This window comes from Mustela putorius, unplaced genomic scaffold (assembly GCF_011764305.1).
Source record: "Mustela putorius furo isolate JIRA1106 unplaced genomic scaffold, ASM1176430v1.1 tig00003867_pilon_pilon_pilon, whole genome shotgun sequence".
Lineage (NCBI taxonomy): Eukaryota > Metazoa > Chordata > Mammalia > Carnivora > Mustelidae > Mustela > Mustela putorius.
This window is the reverse complement of record NW_025422019.1, coordinates 26,373,763-26,398,122: the sequence shown is the minus strand read 5'-3', so window position 1 is coordinate 26,398,122 and position 24,360 is coordinate 26,373,763. Positions and strand designations below refer to the sequence as shown.

The 24,360-nt window shown below is 35.0% G+C and overlaps 1 long non-coding RNA gene across 1 annotated transcript in view; it reads right to left on the bottom strand.

Annotated features, from left to right (window-relative positions):
• Positions 1–19,578, bottom strand: part of LOC106006350 — a 142,929-nt gene extending 123,351 nt beyond the window's left edge. The window contains exons 1-2 of the long non-coding RNA XR_001180337.2: positions 19,493–19,578; positions 15,458–15,619 (exon numbers count right to left, since the gene is read on the bottom strand). This is a non-coding gene — a long non-coding RNA (uncharacterized LOC106006350). The remainder of the gene's footprint in view (positions 1–15,457; positions 15,620–19,492) is intronic.
• Positions 19,579–24,360: the final 4,782 nt, after the last annotated feature.

Here is a 24,360-nt window from a genome sequence, read left to right as displayed (position 1 = left end):
TTACTTGATTTTGTCAAATTTCTTGGACAAGTTACCTGACATTTTGTTTCATTTTTTTCTTCTTTAAGCATACTCATTAAAAACCTCTTATAGATGATTGAAAGAAGAATAAAATCAATCCCCACCCAAAAAAAGAATCATATTGTATGAGGAAATATTACAATTTAAATTTGAAAGAAAGACTAAATTTTTCAGTTTTAATTCTCAAATGTTTGGTCTGCCTCTCCTTTTCAATGGAATATATAAATGGCATTTATAGTTTTCCAGGTTCAGTGTTGGCAAATATTATATTTTGATTAGTTCTTAAACTTGTCTTAAATAACCTCAATTTTATAACTTTGAACATCTCAGTAATGTAAACTATAATAGTCAGTAATATATACACAGTATATGCAGTAGCCAAAACTACTTGAAAATCAGATCACACAAATTAGGATTAGAGAGGGAATGTGGCAGAATTACAAAGGGGATTGATGAACTTATCTACCACAAAACAAACTGTAAGTCCACACAAAATGATTCAATTACATTAGGAAAAAAACAATCCAATTAGGAAACAAGTTACTGAATTTCAAAATTTAACACAAAAACTGAAGGTGGATATGTTACTGAAATTTGAAACAATTGTCTTGAGAGATTAAGTACAGGAAATATCTCTAAACACAGAAAAAAAATCAAAGACATGGAAATTCTAAAGAAAACTCTAGCAAACTTAGAGGATTTCCCCAAGAGATACAACATACAGATAATGCTATAAAATATATTCCATATGAATTAGAAATTTAAGTGTAAATATAAAAAAATAAAAGTCATAGAAAAAAATTTAGAATGCTATGCATTTTACATAATGTTAGGTCAAAAGGTTAAAGGGGAGGAGAATTTGACTCTGCAAACTTATCTTAGGTTACATAGCAAAAGATAGCATAACGAAAGCCAATATTCACATGTCAGAGTTGGAAAACTATCTGCAAAGAATATGAAAGTTTATAAATAACCTTTGGTTATTAACTAATGAGAAAAATGTAAGAACCCTACATATAGCAGTTATTTATTGTTGCATAACAAATTGCCCCCCAATTTGTGGGTTTAGTTTTTGTGGGTCAAGCATCAAGCAGTGCCTTAGCTGGATTCCCCTTGCTCTAAATGTCTCATAAAGTTGCAATAAAGCTGCTGCCCATTACAGGCTCTTGAATTCTCAGTTAGGGAGGACAGCCCTGCTTTCGGGCTCATTTACATGGTTTCTCGCAGGTTTCATTCCCTTGCTACATAGGCTACCCCATAGGGCTGCCTCCTGGCATTACAACTGACTTCCCACAGTCAATACAAAGTGGGCAAAAGAGAACACTCAGAAAGAAGACTGCAGCCTTTTGTAACCCAATCTCAGAAGTCACATCGCATTACTTCATTGGTATTCTATTTGTTAGATGCTAATAATTAAACCCAGCCTGTATTTAAAGGGTGAAGTATACATGAGGATATAAATATCATGAGGCAGGAATCATGGAGCCCATCCCAGAGGATACCTTCCACGCTGTGGAAAGATGGGCAAAGGAATCATGGGCAATTTACAGAAAAGTGAATCCAAATAGAAAATAAATAAATAAATAAATACATTGTATTATAGATATATAAAGATTTTCAAAGTGCTAATAGAAGAACTGTGTATTTAAAGTATTTAATAATTAGTTATTACTTTGTACCTATAAAATGGCAAACATTTTAAAAAAGAAGTATAGTTCCTACTAGAAATTTGAATTTTTATAATTAAATATTTTAAAGATCTGTATGTATCTATCTATCTTTCAAATAGAAAGTCAACTTCTTATATTTTATCTTGTAGAAATAAAATAAACAGTATTTAGAGGAGTATGTACAAAGACATTATTTGTAATAACTCAAACCTAAGGTTGTTTGAACTGGGAAGAATGATTATTTATAAGAGCAAAGGCTAAATAAATTGTGATGCATCTTGTCCATAGACTATTAGGCAGTCTTTTAAAAGAATGAGTTAGGTGGCATCTGGGTGGCTTAGTCAGTTCAGTATTCTACTCTTGATTTCAGCTCAATTCATGATCTCAGGGTCCTGAGATCAAGCCTTGTGTCAGGTTCCATGCTCAACAGGGAGTCTACCTGAGAGTCTCCCTCTCCCTCTTCCTCTGCCCCTCCCTCCCTCTGAAACAATAAATGAATAAATAAATAAATAATTAGATATGTACCAGTTGTCTTGGAGGGATGTCTAATAGAATGTTATACAAACAAGTAAACATAATGTGATTTCATTGTTATAAAATAAAATGCAATAATATCAATTATTATATAATTATATAAAATTATACATATAATTATATTATACATAAATTATATAATAACATAATTGTATTATAAATTGCACTATCATATAATCATCACAGATTATATAATTACATATATTTTTATATATATTTATTATATGAAAAGGGAGAAATGTATGGATGGATAAATACTAGGTTGTTTGCACTGGTAACTCTGGGCCAAAAAAAGAGAGTTTTATTTGGAAAAGAGTGGGGTAAAAGCCAAAAAAAAAATAGCTGTATTTTATATGTATATTTAAAGTCAATAGAAATTTTATATGCATGTAAGTATTTACATATTTAACAGTATATATTTAAAGTTAACAGAAATTTTAAAGGTATGTCTGTGGTTACATTTATATAAAAATAGAGAGGCACAGATAGATGCCTATGTATTTATGCATGTATTTGAATGTGTACATGTACATAGAGAAATAGATGAAAGGATAGACAAAAATAAAACAAGAACATGTCACGCTTACAAGCTCCTTAGAACCTAAAGAAGAAAAAAGAAAGAAAGTTGCTGTGTCTACCACACTGTCAGTCCAGCAGCCCTTTGTGACAACACCTTAAGCAGGGGAGTTCAACCATTAATCACATGTGCACACTCCATCAGAGCTAGTACGTATTGAGTGGGCGAATCATATCCGAGTAATATAGCTGCGATTCCTGCAGCACAGATCTGAGCACATTGCCCTTTTAGCAGATGAGAGTTACCCACAGTTTTCTGCTTTCCTTTATGCAAAATCACTCCAGTGTGTTTTGGCTTATGAGCTGACTAATGATACAGTTTTTAGAGTAAACCAGACTTTGATAAACAGGAAAATTGAAATAGCCAGAAAAGGTATGACTGGATTAGGCAAGCAAGAAAAGAAAACACAAACAACAATACTTCAAATCTCTATTGCTGCTTTTTTTCTGGAGAAATAAAGTGTTTTTAAATCATGGGTAAAAGGAACCAAGATTATCCACACTATATAGCATAGGTCTTCAAAGCCCAGCCATAAGTAAAAAAGACCTAACGTCCTTGTGTTTCATATGAATTAGCAAATAAACATGAGCCACTTAAGGGATAATTCCAAAAATTTATTTACAAAGCGTGTGAAAACTTAAAAATAAACTAGTAAAAGTGAAGGCTGTTTCTAAATAGCAATCTAACCTCAGAAAAGTTTCCCTGAACACGTCACCTTCAGATCATCTCAGCCATCTTTGGAGAGAGGCTTTGAAAACCACAATGCTGTAAAACACCGAGAAGTAAATAATATTTTAGCATTCAGCTTGCCATTAAAAAAGAAGATTTCCATCTTTACATATGTCAAACTCCCATCGACTCAACTGAAAAGGGCCCTTTTACTGGTGCTATTGTGGAAGCAATTCTTGGGTCTCAATTCATTCTTCAACAGTCTGCTCTTACGTGCTTTTACATTATGCTATCTTCTTTCAACACAGCCTATTTACAACAGAGACAGAGCATGGTAACCAATTCCTGAATCTTTCTCAGCGACAAAACACTCTCTCTACACAGCTTCCCCTGCACTTGACACTACATCACACCACCGCCATTAATGACAGACCACACCTAACCCTTTCCCATAGACTGAGGTTCCATTTGAATTACTGTTACTTCACACTGTGGATGATTGGAACAGCTAACATTTATACGCATTCTAGACACCACTTCCTATGCATCCATTCTTCAGGAAGGCTTCCAGAGTTGTTAAGAAAGTCTAAAATGAGTAAGTATTGACCATGTAAAAAACTTCATTACATACGTCACATACTAATAAAAGAAAAGTTCTAGGAGATAAGTATAACCCAGAGAAAAATATTTCCTGAGTAAATGGAAAGATGAGTAATTCCTAAAGACCTTGCAAACTCAGAAAAATATCCATCAATGATTAGGAGATTTAGAAGCACAGCCTAAGTAATAGAGGGAGAAAAAAATTTAAATTTACAGAAGTATGGTTAAGCACAGGTATTAATAGGAAAAAGGATCTGTGGTACATCAGAATGGAAGATGAACTTGTAAATAATGTTTTATTTATAACATTCACTAGATTTTTTAACACAAAAAAAGAATACAATATAAAAAACATTGTAAAATATACAGAGAAAATTCTTTATTGAGAAACAAACTATAGAATATTAATTCTTAGTTTTGAAGAAGTCCTGGGAAGTGCTGAGAATTGAGCCTTGGAAATGACAAAAGCATTAAAAATGCCATAGAGGTGGCAAATCACAGAACTAAGATTCAAATCTATCTCTGCATTCCACACTCTTACCCACTCTTTTTTTTTTTTTTAAGACTCTATTTATTCATTTGACAGAGAGAGATCACAAGTAGGCAGAGAGAGAGAGGAGGAAGCAGGCTCCCCGCTGAGCAGAGAGCCCAATGCGGGACTCGATCCCAGGACCCTGAGATCATGACCTGAGCCGAAGGCAGCGGCCCAACCCACTGAGCCACCCAGGCGCCCCTCTTACCCACTCTTTTAACTTGCTCTGCTCTTTGGGTCCTGCCAACAAATAAGTTGCAATATAGTAGGAAGATAAAATATGGCTATTGGTTTGGATTTATTAATTTGAATTTCTAAGTAAAGGAGGAATAATAGTTTAGGAGAGTTTTAGAATTTTGAGCATGGGTGAGTGAGAGAATTATCATTCCCTGAAAGGATAATAGAGAAAAAGAAGTGATTTGAGTAAAATGGTCCCCTGCTTTTTTCCCTAACTTTGTATAGGCCCTCTGCTCCCTCAAATTCTGGCAATCACTTTTATATATTCCACACGGGAGAATAGAAGTTATCTCTCTGGGAAATACACCAACTCACAAAGGAAGACCTGAAGATTCCGATAATGGTGTTTCCCAAAGAAATGTCCCAGCCAGATATATAGAAGGAACCACAGTCAACAAACACCATCCACATTCTCAGAGCTTTCTAGAAACAATTTAGTGCCACATTATGGAATATTAGCAGATAATTTAAAAATCTGACCTTCTAAAGAAATAGTCTAACATGAGAGAAACTGAAATAATAACAGAGAAGAAAGGTGAAAGCACTTGAGATTTTATACAAAATAAACTTTTGTTTAAATTTCTAATCAATATTCCCAAGAAGATAGGAGATTCTACATTCATGAAACAATAATAACTTAAAATATTAGGGACATTCAGAAAAGGAATATTCTGATTGAAAAGTGCTCTTGAAAATTAAAAATGTGATAGTAGAAATTAAACAAAAGTGTAGAAGATAAAGTTAAAGAAATTTCTCAGGAAATAAAAAAGGACAGAAGGTAGGGGAGAAAATTGAGAAAACTAGAGGGTCAGTCCAAACGATCCACTATCCAAGTCATCAGAGTTCCAGGAAAAAGAGAACAAAGGGAAGAAATCATCTTCAAGAAAATATTCATAAATAGGAGACATGAGTTTCCAGATTGAAAAGACCTACTATGTGCCCACCATTATAGATGTCACTAAATACACAGTAAGGCAAACCATTATACTACAATGGGAACCAAAGTAAAGTTCTAATCCACCCACTTAAAAATGTTATCACTAAACTCCTCATTGAATTCTCTGCCCTGAAACTGCATACAATGGGTAATGAATTGCTTGGGCATACTATTAGCACAAATAAGTAAAATATAAGTCCAGTTTATATTCTCTTCAATTTATATGAGCCTCAGACCAAAAACCTTGAAAATCAAAAGAACTCCCAATACTTAAGAAACTGTAACTAGCATGAATTGTACATAATTTTTATTTTAAAACATTCCAGGAAATTGAGAGTAACAGAATTATTTCAGGAGGGTAATTAGAAAGATATAATAAAATGTTATTTGAGTAAAAAAAGAAATGTATGCTTTTAACATTACTCAAACTTTTATAAACTCTTGATGGATTCTAAAGGCAGTCCTGTAAGATAGAAGAAGCAAGACAGACACCCCCCAGCCCATTTATGGATAGTTTTCCCTCTTTGCCTGAGGTCCTTGGCTGGTCATAAGAGCCAGAAGAACCAATAGCCTGATTCCCAGCCCAGAACTCATACCTTTCATTAAAAAATAGACTTTTATCCAAATTCCCAACCAAGATGCTTTCTCTATTCCCTAAAATATGCTATAAATTTGGAAAACAGAAATATAAAAAGCAAGAGGATGGCACCAATTTTATTTTATGAAAACCTATTATAATATTAATTCAGTAATAATGAATATTTGATAAAATAAACAGAAAATAGAAATTAATAGATAACTGTATAGTATCCAGGGGTTCCATCCTTAGTAATATCATAGAAATACAAAGAACACAAAAGATACAGATTAAATGGGCTCAATATTTCATACATGTATTTAGTAAAGTCATGAGAGTTTATATACATCCAAAACTAATATTCTCCACCTTTGTAACCATTGACTCTCACAATGACCTATTATTTTTTCTGGATAATAAATTTTTATATGGAGAACTGCATTACTTTAAAGAAATTTAGTATTACGAGTAAAGATAGAAAAACCACCAAAAAAGCACATATGTCACCGATTTACGTATATTTTTGTCTTTCAGGGAAACTTTAATTCATTTTAACTTTCTTTAACTCAAAGTGGTTTAGTATTCTTTCTTTCAGCATATGATTTTTTGAATTAGTAAAGTGAAAGCATAAGAAAAAGAGCTTGATATGGTTAAGTATTTTGAATGTAATAGCATTGATCATTTTAGCTATTAATAACCTACATTTCAACTTATATTATCATATTGCTTTCCAGAAACAACTCAGTCTCTAGAGACTTAGAATGCAAAGGATACTGAAGAATTAAACTATAGTATAAAAAATATATATTTCAAGAGTACATTTAAAATGTGTTTGAGGGGCTTGATAACTAATCAATACTGTTAATTCCCCATATTTGGAATTTCCCCCATGCACACACATATGTCTACACATTTTTGATAAGCCTTTACTATGATTATTGCACAATAGAAATTGTAAGAAACAAAAGAGTAATATCAGTGAGAGAGAATTTCACAGAAAATACTGATTACATTTGATATGGTTTGAAAACTGGCTTTGAGTGAGTATCTGCTTAGAGAAATGCTTGGAGAAAGAATGTCCTTGGGAACAATCATAAACAGAAAACTCTATAGACTGGATTTACAAAGAAATAAATATATACATAGTCTATAAAGGCAATGTCTTGAGAGCTATGCTGGCAATTTTCCAGGAGCTCTGGGAACATGCCTAATTTCCATCTAAATTTGCACACATCTTTATTGCAATCTCATACCCTGTGAAGATTTACTCACTCTCATGTCCTTTGGCACAAGGGGAGAAATGAGATGTTTCTTTCTCTCTCTCTCTCTCTCTCAGAACAGTCAAATCAGTGATGTCCTTGTAGACCATCAGGAGTCTAAATTGCATTCCTTAAGACCTCTCCTTGGCATCACTGATATTTAAAAAATGGAAAAAATTCAGTCACTGCACAACTGGGAATGACAACAAATAATCTCCATCCTGGGAATTGAACTGTACAAATGAAATACTGAGTGAGACTACATTCATTGTAATCTCTCTGTAACTCATCCCACCTGTGCATGAAAAACCCATATTATCAAATAATTTTGTGATGAGATTGCTAAAGTTGACATCCCTTCAAAAGGATCACTTTCTTGCATGTCCATTTGAAAGTGCATTCCATTCAGTTACTCCTATCCTCTCTTCTTCTGTTTTCTTCCTCTCAGAGTCAAGTGCCCAATTCTAGAAAAACCCTCCTGGACTAATCACCATTGTGTCACAGCCCTCGGTTCTCACATTTACTGCTAAGTTTTTGAGAAAAACTTCTTTCTCTACTTCTTTGACTCCTCCCACCCTCTTGTAATCTGTTCCTGTCCCATAAAGGATGGAAACTACTACTTAAATGTCACCAAAAACTTATGAGTCATCATTCCAAGGGTGTCCTTCAACTCTTATCAAATGATGATGGTGAAGACCATGGTGCTGCTGATCACAGTGACACTGATGGCTGACCTCACTGCACAGGAACAGTGCCACAGCAACTCAGCATTTCCCATGTGTTAGCAAATTCGTTCCCGCAATAACCTTTCCTTTAACAACATTTTTTTAAGCAGCATCTCGAAAAAAATTGCACCTTTGAGAAATGGGCTGATTTTCACCGGGGTTGCCCAGTGAGTAAGTACTTGACTGCTTTGCAGCACTTTGTATAGTTTCCATTTTCATGAATAACTCATACTTTCTTCCTTGTTGCCCTCCTACCCCATCCTGCCTGGCTGTCCTCCTGGCTCATTCTCCCTCTGTTAATTCCCTTCTTCCACGCATCCTTCTCATGTAGGCTCATCCACCCCTTGATATGATCATTTCATACCATATCAATCATCTACTCCAGATGACTTCCAGGTTTTGGATTCTGGCCTAGACTTTCCTCCTATTTGAGGGCATAGGTGGCAATGGTGTCCTTTTTCTTTTCCCTTCCCTCCACAGATCTCTTGCTCTCTCTCATCATTCCCAGCCAATCTTGGAAACACACAGTTTCTGTATAAATACAGTTGACACTATGTCTTATGTCCTTCTACCTCCCTTTTAATTTCAGCTGTCCAATTGAAGAATCACAGTTCCTACATGATAAGAGAACAAAATTAAAACCAAGAACTTAGAATCAGAAAGTCCTAAATATGAACGATGGCTTGGGAACTTACTGTGTGTTCTTGAACAAATTATTTTATCCTTGTATATCTTGGTTTTCCCCTTGATAAAATGAAATAATACAGTGTTGTTGTGTGGACTAAATGAAATCATAGATGGAGCTCAATAATATAATGATTCCAAAAAAAAAGCCTTTATTATATTATTAACCTCAATTCTTGACCCCAGATTCTTCCCCAACCCACTTGTCATAGAGCAATTCAAAAAATTTTCATGATTTCTTTTTATGACTAACTTCCCTTAAGCTTTCATGATTTTATTCCGGTCTTCTTCTCTAGGTTTACTTTCCATTATAGTGTCTATAATTTCTCCATCCCACCACCAATGCTGAATCCTTATGGCTCATTTGACATGACTTCTCTTATCCCTCCCGGGCTTTTCTTAAATATTTCTCTCTCCTCAATAGTTCTTTCAATATACGTTGAACTTAATATTTACAAATCAAAATTCAATCCTTCTTTTAGGATAGAGATAAAATTTCAGACAATCGAAATTATTGTTTCCTAGAATCACCCAGCTAAGATGAATACATACAAGCGTAAGTTCTATTGATCAAAATCTGCCCTTCATCGGTATTGCTTATTTCAGTGTCCGTCTCACCACAGACAGAACACAGGCCCTGCTGATCTTGTTTAGGTTATCTCATTTTCCCTATCCAGTGCTCTGCACAGAGTCAGCCCTTGATAAATATTATAATATGTTTAAATAACTCAAATCCTTTCAGACTTAATATCCTCTACAAGTAGTAACAGGGAAAAGTTTCAATTTTCTTAATATCAGAGTCTCCTCCAGGAAGACTTTGGTTTTTCTGGAAGGTCTACTTTGCTGTGCTTATTGGGATGAGGCATCCATACAAGGAATATGAGACCCATAAGGGGGCATATTTAAAAAAACAAACAGATGGTAGAACAGCATTTTAGAAAGTGCTTTCTAAAGATAGTTGGTTCAGCTAATTGTTTGTCAGTGATTGAGGCATATGAACTTGAAAAGGGAGCTGAATTTCTTAGGACAAGAGAGTAGACTTGAAGGAAAGATGGTTTGATGTTGAGGGAGGACAAGGAATCTATGTCTCTGGGAAAAACAAAGATGTCTAATGGGCATTTTCTTCACATGCTGCCTGGTGCAGTCAAAAATAAACTACCTTTCCAACATGCCCCCTACCCACCCACCATGAAATTGTCAGTTAAATTCTACATTGCCTTCAAAGCACAATAAAGTTCAAACTGGTTCAGGAAGGATGTGTTGAACTGAGGCCTTCTTCAAAATGGACAAGATAAGCACTTGAGTGGATCAACCATTTGGGGATGATATTTATATAATATTTAATAAATATACTGTGTTTCCAGGAGATGCAGATATAATAATTTAGTGTGATGACCATCATCTGGTCACTTTTTTTACTTTATACCCCAAATCCTATGTATACCTGAGTAAGTATCATCACCACTCAACCAAACATTTATGGAGAGTCAACAGAAGATAGTATTCTATTAAGTAGAAAGAAAAAAAAAAACTACTGTTTTTACCAATAATATCTCCCACTGACAATATCCAGGTACTGTTCTAAAAGTTTATTATCTCATTTAATCCTACCTATAGCTCAATATTACCTGTATTCCCATTTTACAGGCTTAGAGGCTTAGAGCAGTTGAGTAATTTGCCAATAATCCCACAGCTAGTAAGAAACAGGGTCAGAGGTTAAGTCTGTTTTCATCTACTTTAATGCAGATGTTTTCAACCACAGTATTTACAGCTATTAAGGGGTCCCAAAGGTGTATAACATATAAAATGGTTACAACGTATTTAGGCAGATTAAATAAATACTTCTTGAATGATAACCCAGAATGTTTGGATTTGAGTTCCTAATTTCAATTTTCAGAAATAAAAATTAGACATTTGAGACTTAAAAATTCAAATTGTCTCAAAGTCCACATGTAGCATTTTCAACCACTGGTGGGCCTGACCATCTTTAGACAAAAGGAATGCCAGATTGACCACTGTGCTGAACAGCACTAAATAAACCAAATAGATTGGCTGCTTTGGTGAACCAGGTAAAGACAATCTCAACATGTATCCATAAATTATTACTAAAAAGCATTCTTTGAATCTTTAAAAATTGTCTACTTTATTTTCTTGGCCTTCTAGTAGCCTTTTAATTAACATCTTACTTGATTTAGAATACTTTTTCCCCATTGCCTACAAGCAAATACAGTATATAGTCTAATATAATTTTTAATTTCCTCTGCTGTTCTGGGTTAAATGGCTATTATATTTTCACAATTTCATTTCGAGGTAGTCCTAAATTGTAAGCCAGTAAATTGTTGTGTTTCTACATTATGAATTTCCTAAGACAAACATCATAATTGTGTTCCTATTCCTACTAAAAAAAAAAAAAAAAAAATCACAGTTTATTCTTAGGAATCATTTTGATGAGAGAAAATCCCTAGGAATTATGCAGAAGTGAAGTTAAAGTTGATGCTGTTCAAGTAAAGAAAAATAAGAAATTTTGATTGGGAATTAACACAAGAATTGCTCTCTCAATAGAGACTTACAAATTATATAAATAAATAAATAAATAAATATTAATTTGAATAAGGCTCAGAGTTCCAGGAGAACACATAGCAAGAAGTTCAAAGTTAATGTAGACATTAAATACTGCTTCAGGAATAACACAAAGGCCAAATGATCTGAGATAAAGGAATGCCAGTCATATGTTGAATTTAAAAACAAATAATGTCCTCTTATTCAATCTGTACCAACCCTAATTACATAACAGGATTTAAATTTATGTGACAGACATAAGTGAATTCACATTTTTTTTTACCTTGTCACTTTATTCCATAAGTTAATATGGGCTTCACCTGAAGGAAAGAAAGTTACCAGAATGCACTATTAGAGAATGCAGTCCTTTACATGAGAAATCTTAGTGGTTTATATTAGGTTCTTGGTATGTTGGTATGGTATATAATTACATGATTAGGTAGGTTTGTTCTTAATCCTCTTCTATGTGCCCAGTAGACCAGAATGTCTCTTTTGGAGGTTAAGATACAAATTACCTAATTAAGACTTACATTCTGTATAATAAAAATCACATATATGAAATTTATGCAGTACATAAATGGTTATCCTGCGTATTCCATTGTGTTGTGTTTTTTTATAGAAGGAACAATAAAGTAACATTTTGAGAGCTATTCTATCAGATTTTGCTTTTTATTTTGAATTTTAACCTAGTTTACTTAAAAATACATACTTTTATGTAGGAGACATGCACCTTAAATATATATTACATAGGAGACCATTTCAAGAACATTTGTATGAATGCTAACTATGTAAGGAGAATGTTTATATGGGTAAGAAGAATGAAGAAAAAGTGACTTGCTTTATGTTACCATGAAAATCTATTTCTTCCTTTATTTGAAAGAGAGAACTAAATACTTTATAAAGGTGAAGTTTTTATTGTAATCTGCTTCTGAAAAACATTCTAGCTCCTCATCCCAGTCTCTCATCCTACTCTTCTCATCATACCTTCTCCATCTATTTCCTCTTCCAAAACTCTAACAAGTAGCCTTCAATTTCAACTTTGAACCAAGCATTCCACTAATGTCTTTTTGCTTGGTGAGATACTTCGTGTCCACAATTCTGTCAAAAATGAATCTATTTAACAGAAGTCATTATTCCATTCAATTATTAATAGCACAAATAAATGCACATCTGCTATATATCAGATTCTGTTCTAGGTTCTAGAGAGACAGAAGTGCATATCAGATAGAAAGATCCTTGTCCTCATCCATCCTGATTTCTCATTAGGAATTATTTCCTTTGAGTTGATCACGTAAGCAAGCCAAACCCACATCTACACTCCCGGGTCTCAGGCCAGTCCTAACTGTGTCAACATAAAGTAAATTTTAAGCTTTTCAAGGCCATTTGAAGGGCCTCTATTCATTTTGAAAATACATGAGAAAGCTATAAGAAAACACGTGCTTTCTTTGGATGGCTTAAGGACAGTAGAGTACTGGTGTGGAAGTGGAGTGAAAGGCGGACAAGCTCAGGGACCTTCTGACTGTGGGAGTCTGCCCCATTACCAAAGCCTCACAGCTGGAGAACAAGGGGACTGGGCTCTCACTAAAGAAAGTGATGCCAATAACCACAAGAGAGACTTCTCCAGGAACAAGGTAGAAGACGGGATTGGTGGTTCTAGCTCTATGAGTGAGCCTCACAGATTCTGGGGGAGGATTGATTCTGACAGAAGACAGAAAGAGAACTGAGAGCTTGTCAGGGGCCAGCCCCAATAGTGGGGACTTTTGCCGTGGGAAACAATGACTGAGGATATATGTGTGAGGATATATGAAGTCAGACAAGGAATGCTCTGGAATCCCATCATGTAGCACCACTGTAGGCTTTGCAGGGGTCCTGACAAATGGGGCCTAACTAAATGGCAGGTAGAAGCCTCAGACTTTTCTCTCAGCAAAACTTTGGGAAGCAGAACACCAAATGCACACCACTTTTCTATCAGCCAAGCCCCTGGAGTTCTTGAACATTTCAGAAGGTAGGAGGAGGCCTCTTGGCCTCTCCCTATAATAGACTTCCTGTTAATAAGCATGTGTGGGGGTGGAGTGATGTACTGAAATAAGGAAATTATTACCAGACTTGTAATTTAAGATATTGAAGAAGTACATTCAGGTTGCATTAAGTTAATATCTAATTAGTATTTATCATTTGTTTGACTTCTTTATATTTACTCTTTATACTGAGGAGGAGGAAAGTTTGAACAACAACAAAAAGATGCTTAAACTCTGAATTGAAAGGGGACATCCAATTTTTGTAACAACTCTTCTTCCTGACCCTATAAATATAAACCAAGACAGAAAAAGTTGAAAAAAAAAAATGTGCTGCTTCCTGGCTCTACTCAACTTTCTGCTGCATTTTACAACTACTCCCCACTGTGCTATCCTCAGAGGAGATAAAGGAAAGCTGTTTATTACCAGACTTTTCCCAACCTCCATCTTCTTATTCCCTTGGGTCCATATACTTGAAGACTGTAACTGTGTCCTAACTGAAATAAATCTTATATGGAATATCTAAGTTCAATAAGGAAGCTAAAACACCACCGCACCACTTTTTGATAGAGTGGACAAAATAACTTTTGCCTCTGAGGACTTCCAAAGGGCAAACGAGTAAGAGCATCTAAGACAACAAACTCATTAACCTTTCTTTCAAGGCCTTGCAGGATCCGATCCCTACCCACCTGCACCCTATCTCACTCCTTTCCCTGCACACATCCTTGACTTTGGATGCTTTGTTCTTCTTTCAGGTCCTTGTACACATTATGCTGCTATATGCCACAAAAGCTTTCTCCACTATCGCCTCTGCACAGAAACTTCCCTTCACCTTCTCCACTAGTTAATTCATCTCTCCGATGAATTAGAGACAGATCAAACTCCCTACTACATGCTATGACGGGAGAAGCTTCCAACACGGTTACTATTTTGCATGATGATTACATTTTCATGCCTTCTCTTCCCTCAAGATTATAAGTTCCAACAGACCTGCATTCCAATAGAACGGCTAAGATCCTTATTTCCTCGTTCTCCATTGTGTATCTATTCCTTGTACAAGGTAGTTATTTAATTAGCATTTACTCAATGACTGAATGAATGGAGGAAGTGAAGATCTCAATAACCTGTAATAGTTGTGTCAGCAGTAACAAAATCATATGTTAAATGAGTAAATTCAAATTCCATCATTTATAACCATAGAACCAACAACACAAGCATGGAAAGGGGAGCATGAAACATAAGGGTAGCTCATACAAAATATGTTTTAGTGTTCTAATTAATTACAATTTCCTATGAATCAATAGTATGACAAACAAAATCACTGGCAGTATAGTGCCCAGAATCATAAGAGATTCTACCTTTACAGTCCAAATTGATCCGCATGTATCAAGAAAACTGTGGAATGATATTTTTGTAAAAATGCCAATACACTGGAGCATATTCAGAGAAAAGAAATTGCCACGAGGAAAGATGGAAAGCCATTGCAGTCACTGAAAAAAACTATCTTGTATTTATTAATTCATTCATTCACTCATTGAATTCATTAAATGAATGTGATTGAGTGTATCATAGAAGGCACAAATCTGGGTAGTTGGATATAACAGCAAGCAAAGGAGACAATGGTCCCTGCCCCATGTAGCTTGCGTTTTTTAATATAATAAACAAGGGAAGTAGAAAATTGAACAATTAAAGGGATCCAGCATGCTAGTGTGGGAAAAGGGTGGGAAGACATGTTAAAGCATTAGTACTGTAATGAGAGGTGATATTGGATCAAAATATGGAAGTAAGGAAGAAAGGCAACCACAGGGATATTTAGGGAAGAATGTCTTAGCCAAAGGAAACAATGAAGTGAAAGTCTTACCTCAAGATAGAGATTGCCTGGCATGTTGGAGGGCCAGTCACAAGGCCAGTGTGGCTGAGGCAGAGCATGTCAATGGGGAGAGTTCAGGAGAGGCTGCCTGAGAAGTAGCCGGAAGCCAGATCACAGAAAACTTTGTAGGCCATGGCATGATATCATTGTTTCCTGTGAGATGAATCACCCAATGAGTCTGGGTAAAAATCTATGTAAAGTGAACCAAAGCATGGAAAGTATAAGACGGTAAAATGTAAAACTCCATTTTAAAAGCATCACTAAGAATTAACATCATGAATAATAGAATGGGCTATCTCACCCATGGGCAAAATTATTATTTTTTAATTCATAACTTTAATAAAATATGTCTTGAATGTATATCCTTTAATCCGTGTCCAGCTTATTTGTGGGAAAATGGAGGCAAAAGACAAGAAATACAGGTGGAAGGAGATTTCAGGACCTCATAAATTCTATGTAATTTTTCATTTTATCATATTATAATGCAAATATCCCTCATGGTGAATCAGAACTTAGGGGAAAAGACCCTAAATAACAGAATTTTAATGCAGTTAGCATGTTTTAAGTAACATGTAATACTATATAATATTTTAAATATTATGATAAAATACATAATTATAGGCTTATAACAGGGATATATACACTATATGTGAATGTATTAAAAGAGAAATATTACATAAATATTAAATATTATAATATTAGTACATGATATAATGAACACTGTGTCACAAATGTGAATATATGTCATTTAAGACAGAGCATGATTTGCTTCTTACCATTTTTACCCCACTGGAGCAGGTCTGTTATATAATGAAAGCAGTAAGATTTCCTTTTCCAATCAGAAGATTTTACAAAGTGAGATTTTAAAAATATATCTTTTGAAAACATTTTTAAATAATTTCTAAGTGTTACATAGTTTCTATTTGTTATCCTAGTTGAAAATAACTAGAGGAATTTAACTTGACAAAAATGCACCTCAATACACCATTCAGCTTTTTAAAAATAAAGCTACTTCCTATATTTAAGCTGTGTATCCATCCTGTGAATTCTTTATGAGGGAAAAAAAATATACAAAAGAACACAGGCACACACACACTATACCATGCCTCGGCACCCCCTTACACACTTTCTTAAAAATGTTTCCATTTGCTCCTCAGAAGTCACCAAGTAGCAAACCTAAGTGATTAGACTAACTCATCCAGCTCACTAGTCAATTTAGAAAGAGAAGAAGGTCTTCAGAGTGAAGCAAGTGGACAGATTGAAGAACAAGGAGGGGGGTAATGTTTTCTGGAAGTAGCTCTTAGAAATCCTGTTCACAGCCTGGAACTGCATAAATTTTCTCTGCATATGTTATTGCTACCTTGGGGGCCATGATAGCATATGCATTTTGGTTTTTTCAAAAAATAGATATATGTACATGAATATGTGTGTTTAATGCATAAATATTATGATGATTTTTCTTTCATGGGACTCTGTAGTCCCTTCAGACTGTACTATAGTATATACAGTAAATAAACAGTAATCCATTGAGAATGCATATATTTTTTAAGAAACTACAATATAGGGTTGAAATGGGGGCTGAATATTATTGCCCAATTTAGAATATCTCAGAAGTGAAAAATTATCAAGCAAAATAAACTCAGCAAGACAATACAGACATTTGGTGGCAACACTGACTCCAGCAGAAGAATAAATATGAATATATAAACTAGAACACACAATCTCGGAAAAGCAAGAAAATCACACTTACACATCAGTGTAACAGCTAGGAAAGTTAAAAAAGCAAATTAATGTATTGTTACAGGACATTATATAATACGCTTAGAAGAAAATATAACTGCTGGTCAGGTGATTTTAATAAAACCAGTAAGTTTAGTTTCTTGAACACCTGTAGGTTATTATTGTAAAAAGAATGTTATTATTTGAATGTAAATTTAGTCCTTGATGTATTTTGTTTTTTCAGGAAAGGTATATGTTCAACATACTCAGTCTTACTATTCTTTGTATACATGATAGAACAAGATGATAAAAGCAAATGATTGTTATATATTTGCTTTCTCAGTAAGTTTCCTCAAACATAGACTGACAAATCTAATATGAATCCCCAGAAATTCAGTTACTTCTAAGCGTCAGTACTCTGGAATACAGAAAATAAATATATGATCAATGAAATGAAATATGACAAAATGTTTCATATTGATGTTTTCTTCCTTCAAAAATGCCTTTTTGGTTAATGCCCCAAGTCACTTTTTCCATACATTTCTTTTTCACAATGTATAGATTTCCTAGTTCTGATCTCAAGTTCAGGGAGCCTGGGGAGAAGTGGGAGATTTCTTCAAACCAGGGCTGTTCCTCAGCCTTTCACATGAGAAAATTGTTAGGAGCATTAAAGTATTTCTGACTATGCTGCATTCCTTTGTTCAGAGTGAGTTTTGGGAACACATCCTTTTCTCATTATATTTCCATAAAATATATTTGATCTATTCTATTCTTAGAATACCTCTGATGTGGTCTGTGAGTGGAGTGCAGTATAAAAATATTTCTTTTTTATATGAGACAAAATGTTTCCATTTCTTAGACACATAAAAAAAAAAAATTCACTATATAGCACTCTAAGAAAGTAAAACTTGTCCAATACATTTTCGTACTACTCAAAACAGACCACAGAGGCCCCCTCTTCCTCTATTGTAGTTCAGAACCTCACCGAAGGCATGGAGCCCTCTGCAGAACAAAAGGAAATCGGGAAGAAAAGAGGAGCCAGAAGAACCGGGAAAGATTCTGGATAATCTGACTAGGAAAGCAAGTTTATATTTAGAAGAAACGAAGTAAGTTAACCCTCTTCCTTTAAGACTAAATGAGCTCAACTAAATTTGTATTAGGAACTAAAACATTGTCAAAAATTTTAAGTTTAATGTGAACAGTTAATGTTTCCAACTGGCGGCAAATAGTTGAAATGTTTGCTTGGTTAATTCAATTTAGAAACCACTAGAAGCCAAACAAGTCTTTCTTGCAGTTTTCTACCACACGCCCTGGATACACAGCACCAGGCCACACATCTACAACATGGCCTGGTTAGGGCTGTTGATCGTTCATTCCAGGAGCAAGCCATTCTTTTTGAGAACATTTTCTTCAAATACTTGTCTTTGGCATTTCCTTCCTAAGAGAACGACTATCTAAATCTAGTTTGTCAGGGTCCATTTGAAACGAAACATTAATCCTGAAGAAGTGCCACTCACAAACTCATTCCAAAACCAAAGACGTAAGAAATCTACCACTAACTTTCTTTGATTACTCATGTGATTGCACATGTACAATGTTTATGGTAAATATAAAGGTCTGTTTAAGGCAAGACTTTGGTGGCTCTCACCACAACATCCAGCATGTGCCATTCAGTGAATGATATGGTAGTTACCCAATAAATATTTGCCAAAAACATGAATAAGCGAATGAGTTGGGAAACTGGACCTCATTCTCTAGTCCCTTAATCGCTGAAGGGAAAATATTCAAAGTGACAATCATTGGTCCAGTTAGACTGAGAACTTGCTGATTACCCAAGAAGACCCTATCCTTCCCAGATGAGATGATTGACTATGTATTTGAAAAACAATGGCCCCTAGCAAAAGATACTAACATTGCAAAAGTTACAGACATGTCTGAATTCTTTTTGTAAGACATAAGTGCAATGTTTTAAAAAGTCTAAATATTTATGTACCAGAGTAAAATAGTGACTATTGCTATAGTGTTAGGCTTCCATGTAGCCTCCCATGTATCACAGATTCAATGTCATTGATACTATTGCTATTGATATCAGACCAAAATAAACAGAGATATGAACAGTGAGTTCTGCTAAATTGAGATAGATGCAAAATCATGCAATAACATAACAGACTTATGAAGAAAATGGCAGTGGGACAAAATACCCCCAAAACTTATGAGGGACTCAGAAATCTAATGAAAATGGTAGCATAGTTTAGACATGATAAATGGTTAATAAATGCATAAATACTATAGCAAATGTCAATTTACCTTGAAAAAGACCTGAATTTTGCCTGTGGAAGTGAGTCTCAGAAGGATTTAGCTCCTGTCTTATTGTGAGGACGTGAAAGAAGGACTGCATGAAATGAGACAGAAGGGTGTGGCTCCTACTACACGAAGCAAATATGGTGGCTAGCAGGCACATGAGATGTGTGTGGGTGTGTGGGTGTGTGGGTGTTGTGTGTGTTCCTAAGCAACTTGATTCTATGGCTTGTGGTTTTCTATGTTTACTCGCCTTTTATTTCTCATAGACAAAATTGTGCAAGCGGGAGCAAAATTTGCTTTATGCAAATTGTTCCCTAATATATTAATCACATTGGAACAAATTCATGTCTTCAAAATGAGTGTTACAGCAGAACTGCCTCTACCATATTCCAACCGAATGAAAGAGAAACTCTGACATAAATCTCAGCCTAATCAACCCAGGATTATTCTAGCACAGTTTGCATTTGATTCTTACACCCTAAATAAAATCTACTTTATCTAGATGTTAAACTCTTTAAGAGCAACAGATATTCAGTTGTATAGCCAAGAGATCTTTCTCCAACTTCATTTAATATACTTAGATTCAATAAAATACTGTTTAGTGAAAAAGCCAGAAAAATCATTGCAATATACTACTCCAATCTGACTGCAAAAGTAGCAGAGCTAAAACAGAAATTATAGCATAGAACAAAGACATTGTAAGGTCACTGGAGTTTGGCCCTTGAGACCTCAAAACTGACACACACATATATGTATTCAATAAATTACACACCAGCTATGAATCTAATAAGAAAATAGGTAATGCTAAATTCCCACCATTCTATATAATACTGAAATTTACTGAATCTTAATTATGAAATTCTTTTGAACGTTGATTAACCTAAACTGATACTTTGCTTCTCTGTTTGTTGTAAGTTAAATGGATATACAGATCTTGACAGTTTCATGTTCTGATTATTTTGGCTTTTTAAACACAGGTCTGCAGAAGGGATTGCCCGAGAATTAACCATTTATTCAAACCTCCAGTATGTGAATCATTGTTCAAAATCATACCTAGTATATTGTTTCAAAATCTGCTCCTCCTTTTATGTTACCTATGTTAGTTAAGCCATTTGCCACTAATATTGAAAAGATGAAAGTCATCTTTTCTCTTTCTTCTCCCTAACCACTGTTTCTTCCATTTTCACTGAAAATTATTTACTTATTTAAGTAGAAAGCATGCGACTCTCCCTCATCCTGACAAAGTTTACAAAAAGAAAAATGTTATGTAATTGAGACAAAATAACTTTTATCCACATGCATACAAAATAAATGTCAACTGAAAACAATATTCAGAGACTTCAAATTAAAAAATGCAATAATAGAAAAGGTACTTGTTGTCAGAAATCCCAATATTTCATAGAGAATACTCTTGAAATCAGTTTACACCAGCATTGTTTAAATAGATTATTAAATTTGAAAGTACAAAGTTCAAATCAGATCATGTAAGGTCAGTAAAATGGTGGATATTTTCTTTTTTCCATTATTTTCAGAGACATTTTTTCTAGTTATATGTGATATTCAGTCTTTAAGTATGAGAAACGGTGCATTTTTGCCCAGTTCAGAGCTTACCAGTTTCTTTTTAGTGCATGTTAAAGAAAAAGAAGTGTGTTTTGCTAACACAATTGTATAGAAATTAATAGAATGAATAAATATTTAATTCTTTAGAATTTCTATCTTTTTACAAAAAGGGAGGCAATAGAGTTGGTTCTTCTACATGGTAAAATTTGTTTCCCCAGCTTCAGTTATTTTTACCTCCCCTCTCGTGTTTACTTCAAACCCACTGACCACTGTGTATTGTTTTTCACAAATGTTTCCACATCTGCCCATCACCCACCTTGTTACTTACTTAATGCTTTTCTTTAACTATTGGTTCTTAAGTAGATTCTAAAAGCAAACTTCATATGACTATGACAATGGATAACCAGAATCATACCTCATATAATGGGAGTCACTGTAAAATTTGCCTCAATGAAACCAAAAATTCTTATTAAATTCCATCTAGAAATGGTGACCATCTAGAATGGCTTAGTGCCCGAGTCCTGATGGCTCATTTGATTTTCTTTCAAAAAGGATATTTGCAATTGCTAGACAGGAGCTAAAAATATGGAGTGGAAGACACAGTAGCACCAAACAGAGAACTTTTTCTTCTGCAACCAAAAGGAATGAAAGAGAATTGGACAGAGATTAATTTTCTCTCCATGTGAGTCTTTAGAATTTAAGGTAATAGTCACATTACACCTAAAATCACCTCCCAATTGCCATCGGTACACATTCCAAATTTGGGAAATCACCAGTGTAGGGCAAAGAATATATACTATTCCAGGTAGCAGCTACCCACTCTGGAATCAACTCTGTCTACTTCATCTGAGACCACATGCAAGCACTATGACTTCCATGAGCCACAGATTTCTCAATAAAATTGAGAATTTGGATTTTGTGGACTAGGCTAGTCTATGAAAACAATCCCCTCACCCCTGCCATCTCACTGGCTATATTGGTATTTGTTGGTTGTATTTGTAGTTCTTGTTCAAACAACAAAATTATTTTTCCTTTCCTCTTCTAGTTCTGTGCAAGTCCACGGGGGTCATTTTCCTACCACTCTCTGGAATAGCACTGGTTATAGTGACAAAGGGAAATCACGCACAGCCTCTTAAAGTTTTTGTCCAGGAATAACATTTGTTACTCTGCTCACATTTCATTGGTGAAAGCATATTTTGTGGCCACACTGAGTTCAAAGTCCATAGGGAATCTGACCGTCTCCTATGGTCTGAGAAGGTGGAAGTGCCAAAATATTTTGGACTATTCATAGCAGTGCCCATCAGCTTAATGTTCTCTACAGTCCTTGGTATTGATTAAATTCTGTAGTGACAAAAAAAGGCTTATTTTGCATTTAATGTATGAGATTTCTGAAATTAATCAGATTACTTAGTTTGAAGGCTTTTTAAAACATAAAATTGAGGGGCGCCTTGGTGGCTCAGTAGGTTAAGCCTCTGCCTTTGGCTCAGGTCATGATTTCAGGGTCCTGGGATCGAGCCCGGCATCAGGCTCTCTGCTCAGCGGGGAGCCTGCTTTCCTCTTTCTCTCTCCCTGCCTCTCTGCCTACTTGTGATCTCTCTCTCTCTCTGTCAAATAAATAAATAAAATCTTTTTTTAAAAAAATCAAAATAAAACGTGAAGTTGATATTATAGTAATGGACCACATAGTATTCTTCAAAGATCCACTATTAATCACAGTAAAATTATCAGGAGATTAAAACCTGATAGAAACTATCCAACCAGGATTTTAAAGATTAGAAGTGAAAGAAAAAAAAAAAAAAGGATTTTTTGTTTTGGTTTTTGAATGTTATTTAGATAACACAAAAACACATGACCCAAATCAGTTTGATGCTAGTAGGAGTTGTGCAGAATAAAAGAAAATGAATGTGTTTAAAAACTGGTAAACGTTAGGAAAGTTTTATAATCATTAAATAGCTAAGGTCTGAGGTTAGCGGAAAAACATGGTATGATCTCCATTAACGTGCCCTCGTTCTAAATGTACAGGCTCACATGTCAGCCATGGGCTTGCCATGCCTGGTTAGATTTGTCTTCTTCAGTTACCACTCAGTTACTAACATAACCAGGCTCAGTGCCTCCTCCCCAGCATGGCTTGGCCGTCACATGTAAAAGTGATCTGGTTTGTTTAAACAGAATATTTTCTTACTGTTCTCTTTGCTATTATATATCATAGCAGAAGGCTTTGGGTTAATAAACCACTGCCCACATGTCAAAATAGGTCACAGAACCTTCAAGGGAACATCAAATCAAAAGATCGATAGTATCACCATAGCTTGCGCCATATACTTCGGAATGTGACCACTTTGCCTTTTGGTCCATTGCCAATATATTCAGTCTTTTGTGAGTCTCATATTCTTTGAGTATTGGTCTTCTCTCTCCAACTTGATTAAAAACTTCTTGAGCACAGAAACCAAGCTGTGAGCTTCTTTTTGGGTCAACCACAATACCTAAAACAGCATTGAGCACATAGTTAAGGTCCCCAAAGCTTTTTTTTTTTTTTTTTTTTCCTGGTGACACCTATTTAAAACACAGGGAGGACAGAAGATTTTTATGTCTTCATTCGAAAAAATATCTTTGAGCCGTAACCGCATAGCCTGGACTGTGTAAAGTTTGGGTAAACAACAGAAAACAAACTACAAACCCTAGAGCAACAGTTCCAGTCCAGGTCCATTTTGCCTCCTATGAGACGTTTGGCAGTATCTGGACATAGTTTTAGTTGTCAAAGTTGAGGCGGGGGTGCTGCTGGTATCTAGTGGGCAGAGGGCATAGAATATTGCTAAATGACTTCCAATGCACAGGGCAAACCCTGCACCCAACAGTTCCCCAGCCCAGAATGGCAATTGTCCCCATGTCAGGGAAGTCTGGCCTCAGTAGACTCATGTGGCAGTCAAGAGTGGAAAACAATTTTAATACAGGCTTACTAATAATGATATTGCCTTTCCCCCCAAAGTTCTTAGTAGTGGCAATTTTAATACTTGTATCTCATTAAATAACGCGGCCCTGATAAGGACAACTCCAGAGGCAGACACATGACAAAAACTGAATAGAGGAGTCAGTAAGGAGAATTTTGTTATTTTGAAGACTTTTGTGAATGCAGATGTAAACAGTTGTTTCCAGTATTTCCATAGTAGAATTAGCATCTTCCTCATTAACAGAAAAAAAAAAGATAATAGTACATGAGGTAAAGTGTAGAAAAGCTGTATTTATACTACAGTTGTATTTCTGAATCCCTGATAACTACTGTGGCTACACCACAGCTTCCAATGTAGTTAATGGTC